This window comes from Arachis duranensis, chromosome 10 (assembly GCF_000817695.3).
Source record: "Arachis duranensis cultivar V14167 chromosome 10, aradu.V14167.gnm2.J7QH, whole genome shotgun sequence".
In the NCBI taxonomy this organism is placed as follows: Eukaryota; Viridiplantae; Streptophyta; class Magnoliopsida; order Fabales; family Fabaceae; genus Arachis; species Arachis duranensis.
Genome location: NC_029781.3, coordinates 60,860,355 through 60,876,471, shown reverse-complemented (window position 1 = coordinate 60,876,471; position 16,117 = coordinate 60,860,355). Strand labels below are relative to the sequence as shown.

Here is a 16,117-nt window from a genome sequence, read left to right as displayed (position 1 = left end):
TCAGAGTGGACCATTCTGGATATATTCTATTATGGTCTATCTGAGTTCTCTAAAATGTCACTGGACCATTCTGCAGGTGGATCCATTCACCTAAAGAAAATGCCTGCAGAAGCTCAAGAACTTATTGACATGGTTGCAAATAACCAGTTCATGTACACTTCTGAGAGGAATTCCGTGAATAATAGGACGCCTCAAAGGAAGGGAGTTCTTGAAATTGATGCTCTGAATGCCATATTGGCTCAGAACAAAATGTTGACTCAGCAAGTCAATATGATTTCTCAAAGTCTGAATGGATGGCAAAATGCATCCAACAGTAGTAAAGAGGCATCTTCTGAAGAAGAAGCTTATGATCCTGAGAACCCTGCAATAGTAGAGGTAAATTACATGGGTGAACCTTATGGAAACACCTATAATTCATCATGGAGAAATCATCCAAATTTCTAATGGAAGGATCAACAAAAGCCTCAACAAGGCTTTAATAATGGTGGAAGAAATAGGCTCAGCAATAGCAAGCCTTATCCATCATCTTCTCAGTAACAGACAGAGAATTCTGAGCGGAGCACCTCTAATTTTGCAAACTTAGTCTCTGATCTATCTAAGGCCATTTTAAGTTTCATGAGTGAAACAAGGTCCTCCATCAGAAATTTGGAGGCACAAGTGGGCTAGTTGAGTAAGAAAGTCACTGAAACTCCTCCTAGTACTCTCCCAAGCAATACTGAAGAGAATCCAAAAAGAGAGTGCAAGGCCATAGACATAATCAACATGGTCGAACCTGGGAGGAAGGAGAGGATGTGAATCCCATGAGGTCTCTCAAGCAAGAAGGAGCTCCCTATTGAGGGCTCAAAGGAATCTGAAGGTCATATATAGACTATAGAGATCCCATTAAATCTCCTTCTGCCATTCATGAGCTCTGAAGACTATTCTTCCTCTGAAGAGGATGAAGATGTAACTGGAGAGTAAGTTGCTCAATATTCAAGAGCCATCATGAAGCTAAATGCCAAATTATTTGGTAATGAGATTTGGGAAGGTGAACCTCCCTTGCTCATTAATGAACTAGATACATGGATTCAGCAAACTTTACCTCAAAAGAGACAAGATCCTAGCAAATTCTTAATACCCTGTACCATAGGCACCATGACCTTTGAAAAGGCTCTGTGTGACCTAGGGTCAGGCATAAATCTTATGCCACTCTCTGTAATGGAGAAGCTGGGGATCATTGAGGTACAACCTGCCATATTCTCATTGCAAATGGCAGACAAGTCAGTAAGACAAGCTTATGGATTGGTAAAGGATGTGTTGGTAAAGGTTGAAGGCCTTTACATCCTTGCTGATTTCATAATCTTAGACACTAGGAAGGAGGAGGATGAATGCATCATCCTTGGAAGACCTTTCCTAGCCACAGCAGGAGCTGTGATAGATGTTAACAGAGGAGAATTAGTCCTTCAATTGAATGAGGACTACCTTGTGTTTAAGACCCAAGGGTGTTCTTCTTTAACAATGGAGAGGAAGCATGAAAAGCTTCTCTCAGTACAGAGTCAAATAGAGCCCCCACAATCAAACTCTAAGTTTGGTGTCGGGAGGCCACAGCCAAACTCTAATTTTGGTGTTGAATCTCCACATCCAAACTCTAAGTTTGGTGTTTGGAGTCTACAACATTGACCTGATCACCTGTGAGGCTCCATGAGAGCACACTGTCAAGCTAGTGACATTAAAGGAGCGCTTATTAGGAGGCAACCCAATTTTTTTTATTTATCTAATTTTATTTTTATTTTATTGTTCTTTTATGTTTTATTAGGTTCATGATCATGTGGAGTCACAAAATAAATTCTAAAATTAAAAATAGAATAAAAAATAGCAGAAGAAAAAGCACACCCTAGAGGAAGGAGTTACTGGCGTTTAAACGCCAGTAAGGAGCATCTGGCTGGTGTTCAACGCCAGAACAGAGCATGGATCTGGCATTGAATGCCAGAAACAAGCAGCATCCTGGCATTTAAATGCCAGGAATACACCCTGAGGAAAGCTGGCGCTGAATGCCAGAAACAAGCATGGAACTGGCGTTCAACACCAGAAACATGCTGCAAATGGGTGTTGAACGCCCAAAACAAGCATGAAGATGGCGTTCAACGCCAGAAACAAGCATCATTCTGGCGTTGAACATCAGGATTGCATGCAGAGGGCGTTTTACACGCCTCATTGGTGCAGGGATGATAATCCTTGACACCTCAGGATCTGTGGACCCCACAGGATCCCCACCTACCTCAACTCACCTTCTGTCCTCTTCACACAATCCAATAACACTCTTCCCCAAAGACCCTTCACCAATCACCTCAATCTCTCTTCCCTATCACCTCTTCACCACTCACATCCATCCACTCTTCCCCATAAATCCCACCTACCTTCAAAATTCAAAAATTTCTTTTCCCACCCAACACACCCAATATGGCCGAACCTTAACCCCTCTCCCTCCACTATATAAACCCCTCCATTCTTCTTCATTTTCACACAACACAACCTTCTTTTCTCCTCCTTGGCCGAAACATAACCCTCTCTTCCTCTCCTCCATATCTTCGTCTTCATCTATTCTTTCTTCTTTTGCTCGAGGGTGAGCAATATTCTAAGTTTGGTGTGGTAAAAGCATAGCTTTTTGTTTTTCTATAACCATTGATGGCACCTAAGGCCAGAGAAACCTCTAGAAAAGGGAAAGGGAAGATAAAAGCTTCCACCTCCGAGTCATGGGAGATGGAGAGATTCATCTCCAAAGCCCATCAAGACCACTTCTATGATGTTGTGGCCAAGAAGAAGGTGATCCCCGAGGTCCCTTTCAAACTAAAAAAAAATGAGTATCCGGAGATCCGACATGAGATCCAAAGAAGAGGTTGGGAAGTTCTGACCAACCCCATTCAATAAGTCAGAATCTTAATGGTTCAAGAGTTCTATGCCAATGCATGGATCACTAGGAACCATGATCAAAGTGTGAACCCGAATCCAAATAATTATCTTACAATGGTTCGGGGGAAATACTTAGATTTTAGTCCGAAAAATGTAAGGTTAGCATTCAACTTGCCCATGATGCAAGGAGATACACGCCCCTACACTAGAAGGGTCAACTTTGATCAAAGGTTGGACCAAGTCCTTATGGACATATGTGTGGAAGGAGCTCAATGGAAAAGAGACTCCAAAGGCAAGCCGGTTCAATTAAGAAGACTGGACCTCATGCCTGTGGCTAGAGGATGGTTGGAGTTCATCCAACGCTCCATCATCCCACTAGCAACCAATCCGAAGTTACTGTGGATCGGGCCATCATGATTCATAGCATCATGAATGAAGAGGAAGCAGAAGTTCATGAAGTCATCTCCCTTGAATTCTACAAAATAGGCGAAAAGTCCTCCACCATGGAAAGGCTAGCTTTTTCTCATCTTATTTGCCATCTATGTTACTCAGCTAGAGTTAACATAGAAGGAGACATCCCCATTGAGGAGGATAAGCCCATCACTAAGAAGAGGATGGAGCAAACAAGAGAGCCCACTCATGGAGCAAACAAGAGAGCCTACTCATGGATCTCAAGAGACGTATGAGGAAGCTCACCATCAAGAAATCTCTGAGATGCCTCAAGGGATGCATTTTTCTCCAAACAACTATTATGAACAACTCAACACTTCTCTAGAAGACTTGAGTTACAATATGGATCAATTAAGGGTGGAACATCAAGAGCACTCCATTATTCTCCATGAAATTAGAGAAGATCAAAGAGCAATGAGGGAAGAGCAACAAACGCAAGGAAGAGACATAGAAGAGCTCAAGGACATCATTGGTTCTTCAAGAAGAAAGTGCCACCATCACTAAGGTGGACTCACTCCTTGTTCTTATTTCTCTATTATTTTTTTTTCGATTTTTATGCTATATGTTTGTTTATGTTTTGTGTCTTTACTTCATGATCATTAGTATGTAGTAACTATGTCTTAAGGCTATGAATAATTCCATGAATCCTTCACCTCTCTTAAATGAAAAATGTTCCTAATTCAAAAGAACAAGAAGTACATGAGTTTCGAATTTATCCTTGAAATTAGTTTAATTATATTGATGTGGTGACAATACTTTTTGTTCTCTGAATGAATGCTTGAACAGTGCATATTTTTGATCTTGTTGTTTATGAATGTTAAAATTGTTGGCTCCTGAAAGAATGATGAACAAGAGAAATTTTATTGATGATCTGAAAAATCATGAAATTGATTCTTGAAGCAAGAAAAAGTAGTGAAAAAACAAAAGCTTGAAAAAAAAGTGGCAAAAAAAATATAGAGAGAAAAAGAAAAAGCAAGCAGAAAAAGCCAATAGCACTTAAAACCAAAAGGCATGGGTAAAAAGGATCCAAGGCTTTGAGCATCAATGGATAGGAGGGCCCAAGGAAATAAAATTCAGACCTAAGTGGCTAAATCAAGCTGTCCCTAACCATTTGCTTGTGGCATGCAGATCCAAGTGAAAAGCTTGAGACTGAGTGGTTAAAGTCGTGATCCAAAGCAAAAAGAGTGTGCTTAAGAGCTCTGGACACCTCTAACTGGAGACTTTAGCAAAGCTGAGTCACAATCTGAAAGGGTTCACCCAGTCATGTGTCTGTGGCATTTATGTATCTGGTGGTAATACTGGAAAACAAAGTGCTTAGGGCCACGGCCAAGACTCATAAAAGTAGCTGTGCTCAAGAATCAACATACTTAACTAGGAGAATCAATAACACTATCTGAAATTCTAAGTTCCTAGAGATGCCAATCATTCTAAACATCAAAGGAAAAAGTGAGATGCCAAAACTGTTCAGAAGCAAAAAGGTACAAGTCCCGCTCATCTAATTAGAACTAATATTCATTGATATTTTGGGATTTATAGTATATTCTCTTCTTTTTATCCTATTTAATTTTCAGTTGCTTGGGGACAAGCAACAATTTTAAGTTTGGTGTTGTGATGAGTGGATAATTTATACGCTTATTGACACTGTTTTTAGGTAGTTTTTAGTAGGATCTAGCTACTTTTAGGGATGCTTTCATTAGTTTTTATGCTAAATTCACATTTCTGGACTTTACTATGAGTTAGTGTGTTTTTCTGTGATTTCAGATAATTTCTGGCTGAAATTGAGGGACCTAAGCAAAACTCTGATAGAAGGCTGACAAAAGACTGCTGATGCTGTTAGATTCTGACCTCCCTGCACTCGAAATGGGTTTTATAGAGCTACAAAACTCCAAATGGCGCGTTCTGAACGGCGTTGGAAAGTAGACATCCAGAGCTTTCCATCAATATATAATAATCTATACTTTATTCGAGATTAGACTACGTAAACTGGCGCTCAACGCCAGTTCCATACTGCATTCTGGAGTCAAACGCTAGAAACACGTCACGAACCAGAGTTGAACGGCAAAAACACGTTACAACTTGGCGTTCAACTCCAAAAGAAGCCTCTACACGTTTAAAGCTAGAGCTTAACCCAAGCACACACGAAGTGGGCCCCGGAAGTGGATTTCTGCATCAATTACTTACTTATGTAAACCCTAGTAGCTAGTCTAGTATAAATAGGACATTTTACTATTGTACTAGGTGTCTTTGACCATTCGGTCTTTTGACCAGATCCTGGATTGTATTTTTGATCCTGTGATCACGTTTTGGGGGCTTGCCATTTGGCCATGCCTGGACCTTCATCACTTATGTATTCTCAATGGTGAAGTTTCTACACACCATAGATTAAGGGTGTGGAGCTCTGTTGTACCTCGAGTTTTAATGCAATTACTACTATTTTCTATTCAATTCAGTTTATTCCTGTTCTAAGATATTCGTTGCACTTCACCATGATGAATGTGATGATCCGTGACACTCATCATCATTCTCACCTATGAACGCGTGACTGACAACCACCTCCGTTCTACCTTAGACCGAACACATATCTCTTGGATTCCTTAATCAGAATCTTCGTGGTATAAGCTAGAATTGATGGCGGCATTCATGAGAATTTGGAAAGTCTAAACCTTGTCTGTAGTATTCCGAGTAGGATCAGGGATTGAATGACTGTGACGAGCTTCAAACTCGCGATTGTTGGGCGTGATGACAAACGCAAAAGAATTAATGGATTCTATTCCAACATGATCGAGAACCAACATGTGATTAGCCGTGCCGTGACAGAGCATTTGGACCTTTTTCACTGAGAGGATGGGATGTAGCCATTGACAACGATGATGCCCTACATACAGCTTGCCATGGAAAGGAGTAAGAAGGATTGGATGAAGGCAGTAGGAAAGTCAGAGATTCAGAAGGAGCACAGCATCTTCATATGCCTATCTAAAATTTCCATCGATGATCTACATAAGTATTTCTATCTTTATTTTCTGTTTATTTATTATTATTATTCGAAAACTCCATAATCATTTATTATCCGCCTAACTGAGATTTACAAGATGACCATAGCTTGCTTCATACCAACAATCTCTGTGGGATCGACCCTTACTCACGTAAGGTTTATTACTTGGACGACCCAGTGCACTTGCTGGTTAGTTGTGCGAAGTTGTGAAGTTATGTTTGGACCATGGTATCATGCACCAAGTGTTTGGCGCCATTACCAGGGAGAGAACGAACATGAATGCCATTATTAGAGATCACAATTTTGCCTATCAGGCATCTCAGGGATTTCTTGATGAGGGACTTCCTCATGCTCTTGTTGAGGTCCATGAGTGGGCTCTCTTGTTAGCTATATTCTCTTTTTAGTGATGGGCTTGTGAGATGAATCTCTCAATTCCCATGACTCAGTGGTGGAAGCAATTGCCTTCCCTTTCCTCTTTCTAGAGGTTTCTCCGGTCTTAGGTGCCATTAATGGTTATGGAAAAATAAAAAGCAACGCTTTTTCCACACCAAACTTAAAAGGTTTGCTCATCCTCGAGCAAAAGAAGAAAGAAAGGAGGAGAAGAAGAAGAAATGGAGGAGATAGAGGGGGTGAGTGGTTCGGCCAAGGGGGGTTTTAGGTGGTTATGATGTGTGAAAATGAAAGGGTGGCTTTGGGAGGGGATGGTGAGGTAGGTGGGGTTTATTTTGGGAAATAGTAGATGAATGTGAGTGGTGAAGAGATTATGGGGAAGAGGGTAGGATTTGATAGGTGAATGGTGTTTGGGGAAGAGTGTTACGGAAAGGTGTAAAGAAGGTAGAGAGTGAGTTGGGGTAGGTAGGGATCCTGTGGGGTCCACAGATCCTGAGATGTCAAGGATTTCTCATCCCTGCACCTTTCTGGCGTTTAAACGCCCTCTGTGTGGCATTTTTGGCATTAAACGCCAATCTGATGCCCCTTTCTGGCGTTAAACGCCAGTTTGGCTGCCACTTCTGGCGTTTAACGCCCAGAATGCTGCCAGACTGGGCGTTAAATGCCCATTCTGCTACCCTTACTGGCGTTTAACGCCAGCCAGACACCAGACACCCTTTTCTGGCGTTAAACGCCAGTCTGTGTGCCATTTCTGGTGTTTAACACCTAGAATGGTGCTAGACTAGGCGTTAAACGCACAATTTGCTATCCTTACTAGCATTTAAACACCAATAAGCTCGTCCTCCAGGGTGTGCTATTTTTTATGCTTTTTTTTATTTTGCTTTAATTCTGTAGCTATTTTTGTGACTTCACATGATCATTCCTCAACCTAAAGAAAACATACAATAACAATGGAAAATAAAATAAAAAAGTAACTAATATAGATAAATAAAATTGGGTTGCCTCCTAATAAGCGCTTCTTTAATGTCAATAGCTTGACAGGAAGCTCCTACAGAGCTTCATAGATGCTCAGAGCATGATTGTCACCTCCCAACACCAAACTTAGAAGTTAAGTGTGGGGGCTCTGTCTGACTCTGTATTAAGAGAAGCATTTCATGCTTCTTCTCCATGTTTACAGAAGAAGATCCTTGAGTCCTAAACATAAGGTAGTCATCATTCAATTGAAGGACTAACTCTCCTCTGTCCACATCAATCACAGCCCTTGCTGTGGCTAGGAAGGGTCTTCCAAGGATGATGGATTCATCCTCATCCTTTCCAATGTCTAGGATTATGAAGTCAGCAGGGACGTAAAGGCCTTTAACCTTCACTAAGACATCCTCTACAAGTCCATAAGCCTGTTTCGTTGATTTGTCTGCCATCTCTAGTGAGATTCTTGCAGCTTGTACCTCAAAGATCCCTAGTTTCTCCATTACAGAGAGTGGCATGAGGTTGATACCTGACCCCAGGTCACACAGAGCCTTTTCAAAGGTCATAGTGCCTATGGTGTAAGGTATTAAGAACTTTTCGGGATCCGGTTTCTTTTGAGGCAACGTCTGCTGAATCCATGCATTCAGTTCATTGATGAGCAATGGAGGTTCATCCTCCCAAGTCTCATTACCAAATAACTTGGCATTTAGCTTCATGAATACTCTTAGATACTATGAAACTTGCTCCTCAACAGTGTTTTCGTCATCTTCAGGGGAAGAATATTCATCAGAGCTCATGAATTGCAAAAGTAAGTTCAGCAGAATCTCTATGGTCTCTGTATGAGCCTCAGATTCCTTTGGTTCCTCAATAGGGAGCTCCTTGTTGGTCAGTGGACGTCCCTTGAGGTCTTCCTCATTGGGAATCACTGCCTTTTCACTCTCTCCAAGTTCGGCCATTTTTGTTATAGTTATAGCCTTGCACTCTCTTTTGGGATTCTCTTCTATATTGCTTGGGAGAGTACTAGGAGGAGTTTCAGTAACTCTTTTACTCAGCTGACCCACTTGTTCCTCCAAATTTCTGATGGAGGACCTTGTTTCATTCATGAAACTGAGAGTGGTTTTAGATAGATCAGAGACTATGTTTGCTAAGCCAGAGAGTCTCTGCTCAGAATTCTCTGTCTGTTGCTGAGAAGATGATGGAAAAGGCTTGCTATTGCCAAACCTATTTCTCCCACCATTATTGTTGTTGAAGCCTTGTTGAGGCTTCTGTTGATCCTTCCATGAGAAATTTGGATGATTCCTCCACGAAAGATTATAGGTGTTTCCATAAGATTCTCCCATGTAATTCACCTCTTCCATTGTAGGATTCTCAGGGTCATAAGCTTCTCCTTTAGAGGAGGCTTCTTTAGTACTACCAGATGTAGCTTGCAATCCAGTCAGGTTCTGAGAAATCATATTGACTTGCTGAGTCAATATTTTGTTCTGAGCCAATATGGCATCCTGAGTATCAATCTCAAGAACTCCTTTCTTCTAAGTCATCCCATTATTCACAGGATTTCTTTTAGAAGTGTACATGAACTGGTTATTTGCAACCATCTCAATGAGTTTCTGGGCTTTGCAGGGGTTTTTAGATGAAGAGATCTGCCAGCAGAATGGTCCAATGACATCTTGGACAATTCAGACAGACCATCATAGAATATACATATGATGCTCCATTCGGAAAGCATGTCAGAAGGACACCTTTTGGTTAATTGCTTGTATCTTTCCCAAGCTTCATAGAGGGATTCACCTTCCTTCTGTTTGAAAGTTTGGACTTCCACTCTAAACTTGCTCATCTTTTGAGGTGGAAAGAATTTGGTCAAGAAAGCATTGACTAACTTGTCCCAAGAGTTCAGGCTTTCTCTAAGTTGTGAGTCCAACCATATCCTAGCTCTGTCTCTTATAGCAAAGGGGAAAAGCATAAGTCTGTAAACCTCGGGATCAACCCCATTGGTCTTAACAGTATCACAGATTTGCAAGAATTCAGCTAAGAACTGATGAGGATCTTCTGATGGAAGTCCATGAAACTTGCAATTCTGCTGCATTAGAGAAACTAATTGAGGCTTAAGCTCAAAGTTGTTTACTCCAATGGCAGGAATTGAAATGCTTCTTCCTTAGAAGTTGGAAGTTGGTGCAGTATAGTCACCAAGCATCTTCCTTAAATCTCTGGCATTGTTGTTGGGTTCGGCTGCGATGTTTGCTTCTTTTTCAAAATTCTCTGTAAGGTCCTCTCCGGAGTATTGTGCTTTAGCTTCTCTTATCTTCTTCCTCAGAGTCCTTTCAGGTTCAGGATCGGCTTCAACAAGAATGTTTTTATCCATGTTTCTTCTCATATGAAAGAGAAGAGAACAAAAGGGAGTAGTGGAATCCTCTATGTCACAGTATAGAGATTGTTTGATGTGTCAGAGGAAAAGGAGTAGAAGAATGAGAAGAGAGAAGAGGTGAGTTCAAAAATTTTTTAGATGAGTGGAGGAGGAATGTTAGTAATTAAATAAAATAAATAGAAAGAGATGAGAGAGAAAGAGTTTTTGAAAATTTTAAAAGAAATAACATAAAATTAGAATTTAAAACAATTAGTTAATTAAAAAGATTTTTGAAAAAATGGTTAGTGATTTTTGAAAATTGGAAGTGGAAAAGTGGTTAGGTGGTTTTGAAAAAGATAAGAAATAGTAATTAGTTGAAAAAGATTTGAAAATAATTTTGAAAAGATAAGAAGTTAGAAAAAGATTTTGGAATTAAAATTTTAAAAAGATATGATGAAAAAGATTTGATTGAAAAATATTTGATTTTAAAAAGATATGATTGAAAAGATATGATTGAAAAAGATTTGATTTTTAAAATTGATGACTTGACTAACAAGAAACTAAAAGATATGATTCTAGAATTCAAAGATTGAACCTTTCTTAACAAGAAAGTAACAAACTTGAAATTTTTGAATTAAAACATTAATTGTTAGCAAGGATTTTTTTTGAATTTTTAATGAAGAGGGAGAAAAACAACAAAATGACACAAAACATGAAAAATTAAGATCAGGATAAGTAATGCGTGCAAGAACACTTTAAATGTCAAGATGAACACCAAGAACACTTTGAAGATCATGATGAACATCAAGAACATATTTTTGAAAATTTTTTAAGAAAAGAAAGATATGCAAGATACCAAATGTAAAACCCGGTTAATTAACGGCTAATTAACCTATAAATGAGAATTTATTCTAGAAAGCCTAAAATGTGATTTTTATGGCTAAATGTGATAGAGGAGATTGAGACGAGAATTTCAGTACCCATTTTATAGAATTCGGACCAAGATTGGACCAAACGGGCCAAACCGGACCAACCGGACCCAAAGTGGGCCCTTGGCCCAAAATAACTAAACCAAAACCCTAGTTTTTAGCATTCTCTCTCCTCACAACACTCATTTCACGCTGAAAAAGAGAGGCCATGGAGGGAAGAACACTCTCTCAAGTTCTCTCCCTTGGTTGATCTTCAAACCACCATAACTTTTGATCTAGAGCTCCGATTGCCGCTCCGTTTGCGGCCACACGTTCACCACGGAGAGCTATACAAAACCCATACAATCAATCTTGAGGTAAGCCACAAGTTTCTGTTCGAAATCCCAGCCCTTATTTTCGAGTTTCATGGGTGAAATGTTGAGATTTTGGGTTCTTTGATGTTATAGGACCCAACTCTTTTGAACGAGAAGGTTAATCTTGTCTCCTTGGACCTTGGGTGTGGTAAGATTCTCAACCCTAGTGTAATTTGTGATTTTATGATGTTTGGGTTTTGAGATGTTGTGTATGGGTATAATGGTTGTGGCTTAGGTTGTGTATGTGTGGATATTGGAGCTTGATTGGTGATTTTGAAAAGCTTGAAAAAGGGATTTGGTGGTGAAAAATCTGTTCTTGGAGGTGTTGAGACCTTGAGAGCTTGTGGATAAGTGGTTTGGAAGTGCTCTGGTGGAGCTTGGGAAAATCGGCTAAGGTATGGTTTCGGTTTCCCGTATCTAATATGTAATGTGGTAGAAAATACTTAGGCTAGAGGCCCTAAGATAGGCATTGAATTGTTGATGTTGTTGAATTGTTGATATATATGATGTGGTCATATATGTGATGATGATTAATGATGTCTTGAGGGTATGATGTATGAGAAATATGCATGTTGTGATATATGCTTGATGATTGGTTATGGTTGAATTGTGGGTTGAACCATGTTGATGGTGAGTATGATATTAATTGTATACCATGATGATTTAGTGGAATTGATGTTGTCGAGAATTGGCATGAGGAAGAGTATATGATATGTCAATATGTTTGAGTTTGAGCTACTTGGGTGAAGTGGGTTAAAATAATGAGATAGTGATGTTGTATATTGTGGTAATGTGTCAATGTGTGAGTTGAGGAGGCTTGATGTTGAATTTGATATATTTTGATTGATTTCAAAGAAAAGGGATGAAAATGGCATGTTTTGATTGATTTCGAAAAGAATTGGAAATGGCTTGTATTGAAAATGGCACTTTGTGGTTTTTATGAAAAACATGGTTTTGGGCACACTTTGGTGGGACATAACTTGGAGTACGGATCTCTGTTTTGTACCAAATCTGTTTAGAAATGAAATTTGATCCGGGATGCCCATGCCGTTCGAAGAACGGGTGAAAAATGATTTAAAATGAGGAAGTTATGTCAATTGGAAGATAGGGGTTTGAATCTGTAAATTCTGCAGCTTTTAACTTAGAAAATTTTTAAGAGAAATACCCCTCACACGTAGGCGCACTTGGCGCGTACGCGCCGATCTTCCAGAAAGCGCCATCCACGCGTGCGCGTGATGTGCGCGGGCGCACCGATGTGCTGCACCCAATGCCCAGCCATTTTTCCAGAGAGTTATGCCAGAACTGTGCCAGTGTTGTGCCTGGGGCACGAGAACACCCACGCGAACGCGTGGTTGACGCGTACGCGTCGATTGGCAAATTTTTAATCCACGCGTTAGCGTGCATGACGCTTGCGCGTCGATGAGTTTTGAGGCCACCCACGCGTGCGCGTACGCGTGGACCTGTTTTCATCCCAAAGTTGATTTTTGAGTTTTAAAAGCCAAATTTCATACTTCTAAGCCTCCGAACTCACCACTTATATCTTAAATCATTATGATATGTCTAGCTATGAGAAGAAGGGCTAGTGAATGTGGTAACTTGCGAGTGAAGCAAGGGGAAAAATGAATGATCATTGAGGATCAAGCATGATTATGTGAGATGCGGAGGATAGTGGTGGAAGTGCTTGTTATGCCATGGGACGAAAGGTCGTATTTGTTAATGAGATGGCTGGTTATGGATTTAACCGTGATGCCAATGGGCTGGTTATGGATTTAACCGTGAGCCGGATGGCTAGATTATTGCCGTGTTACGGCGGAGCCATGATTATGGCCATGTATAAATGCATATATGCTGTTGAATGAATTGGGAATGTTGCACTTCCACTGTTGGAGATAAGAGTTTCCCTAGGAGGAAGCAGTGGCTAGCCACCACATGCTCCAGGTTGAGACTCGAAGCTCTTTTGACCCTATGTCATAAGTGTGGCCGGGCACTGTGAAAGACCCGGATGAGCTCGCCCCCGTAAATATTCACCAGTGAGGGTGATGGATATAGATCATGATTATGATCAAGTTTATAACGAGTATAACTCGAGTGGGGATGCGTGACAGAGGGACGGTCCAATGGTTAGTGACCAGGACTTGTCGGGCTGGCTCTATAATCGACAGGATGATATCATCAGCCACTAGGGACAGGCATTCATCATATGCATACTTTGTGAATTGTTTGAGATTGCCTATTTGACTACATATTACTTGCTAATTGTCTAAATGCCTTACTTGTTCCTAATTGTATATTTCTTGTCTGATATAACTGTGTTTGCTACATTATACCCCTGCTGGTGGTCGGGAGGTCTGAAGGAATTGGAAAGGGAAGTATTAGTTAGACTGAAGTATCCTTAGTCAGATGCCCTTTTATGGTTTAGCTTGTTTATAAGCTTTGATATTATCTGGAGGAAGTTCTAGGATTGCCTTTGGCTTTCCTCCATTATTATGTATTATATATGTGGAAACTGTTACCATGCTAGGGACCTCTGGTTCTCACCCATGCAGATTTTGTGGTTTTCAGATGCAGGACGTGAGGTGTCCCGCTGATGCATGCTGGAGACTTCTAGATTTGCGAAGATCTTTTGTTCTCGGGGCTATGTTTTGGTTTATATGTTTTGCTTAGATACTTTTATCTCCATTAAATAATACAAACTGTGATGACTCCTCTTATGGGAGATTTTGGGGAATAGGTTTTATGTATTTGTGTCCCTTTGGGTTTCCTTTGGGGTTTTCCTTATTTTATCATATGTATATATTGTTATGCTCGGACCGGTTATCTTCGCAGCTGGATTCTGAGTCTTGATATTCCTGTTTTTGACACTCCTTTGTATATATATATAATCACGCGTTGGTTATCCTTGTTCGTTACGTTATCGATCGGAGTGTTGCACTTTGAGTTGCGATTTTTTGTTTACCCCTATTTCTATAAAGGCTCCTAGTTATAATCAATCATTCATACTACTATACGTACTAAATTTTATTTTTAGAGGTCGTAATACCTTGCCATCTCTGAATTATGACTTAAGCATAAAACTCTGTATGGTAGGGTGTTACATTATGGTATCAGAGCAGTTCGTTCCTGTAGAGCCTGAGGGATGGACTGACTATGCTTCTGTGCATTCTCTGTGTGTGTGTTATGTGCTATTAGTATATCTACTTGATATAATTGGCATAAACGTTCATGAGCATGCATTTGGGACTTTGAAGTACTAGACTTCCGATATTGAGACTGATCAATTTAATATCGATTGTTTGGTATGTATAGGAACCCGATGGCTCCTCGTGGACGCGGTAGAGGTAGTGCGAGAGGTCGTACGAATGCTCGTGCGCCGGAGAATAATCCTAATGACCCGGTGAACTTTATGGCCGCGTTGGAGAACATGGCTGCTGCTATGCAAGCCACTGCTGAGGCTCTTGGTCAACAGATGAATAACCATGGTAATGATGGAGGTGGAGTTCAGGGCCCAATGACACTGGCAAACTTTTTGAAGGTTAATCCACCTAAGTTCAAGGGAACTACTAGTCCGACTGAGGCTGATACATGGTTTCAGGCTATAGAGCGAGCACTGCAAGCACAAGTGGTACCTGAAGGGCAGCGTGTCGAGTTTGCTACCTATATGCTTACAGGTGAAGCGTTGCATTGGTGGCAAGGTATCCGACGTCTTCTGCAGCAGGGTGATGACTATATCACTTGGAATGTCTTCCAAGAGGAGTTCTATAAGAAGTACTTTCCGACTTCTGCTAGGACGGCCAAGGAACTTGAATTGTTATAGCTGAAGCAGGGTACTATGTCCATATCAGAGTATACTGACAAGTTTGAGGAGCTGTTCAGGTTCTCTCGTATGTGCCAAGGGACTCCGGTGGATTATGAGGAATGGAAGTGTGTTAAGTATGAAGGAGGACTCCGGAGTGATATTTTCAGTTCAGTGGGACCAATGGAGATTAGGACCTTCTCCGAGTTGGTAAACAAGTGTAGGGTTGCTGAAGAGTGTGTGAAAAGGGTAACCGCTGAGAAAGGGAGTCACAAAGGATCATTCCCACAGAACCGAGGGAAGAGCTTTGCGCCTAGAGGTCCGTCGTTCAAGAGGGGGAACTCTTTCAGGAGGCCCAGCAACAACAATAATTTCCAAGGGAAGAAGTTTGGGAAGCAACCTCAGAATGATCAAGCTTGTACTAGATGTGAGAGTCACCATCCGGGAGCACCATGCAAGACCGGATGGGGACCATCCGGGAGCTCCATGCAAGGCCGGATGGGGTTTGTGCTACAATTGTGAAAAGGCAGGGCATAAAGCCGTAAATTGTCCTGAGAAGTAGAAATAAGGTGCTGGAAAAGCACAACAGACTGGTCGGGTGTTTACCACTTCAGCTGTAGGAGCTGAGGGATCTGAGACACTTATTCGAGGTAACTGTGAAATGGCTGGTCAAACTTTAAATGCTTTATTTGATTCAGGAGCATCACATTCATTCATTGCATTTGAAAAAGCCCATGAGTTAGGACTGAAGATTGTAACTTTAGGCCATGATCTAAGAGTGTACAATGCTACCCATGAAGCCATGGAAACTAGGCTAGGATGCCCGGAAGTTTCCTTTAGGTTCAAGCAGCGTGATTTTGTTCATAATTTAGTCTGCTTACCGATGATTGGTCTTGATCTTATCTTGGGATTGGACTGGTTATCTAAGAACCATGTTCTGCTAGATTGTTCTACAAAGTCGGTGTACTTTATGCCGAAAGATATTGAAGGGCCGGTCGTGGTGAATAATTATTA

The 16,117-nt window shown here is 40.8% G+C and overlaps 1 non-coding gene across 1 annotated transcript; it reads left to right on the top strand.

Annotated features, from left to right (window-relative positions):
* Positions 1–9,411: 9,411 nt before the first annotated feature.
* LOC127743279 (small nucleolar RNA R71) lies at positions 9,412–9,515 on the top strand. The gene has a single exon (XR_008004673.1). It is a non-coding gene; the product is annotated as a small nucleolar RNA R71 (small nucleolar RNA).
* Positions 9,516–16,117: the final 6,602 nt, after the last annotated feature.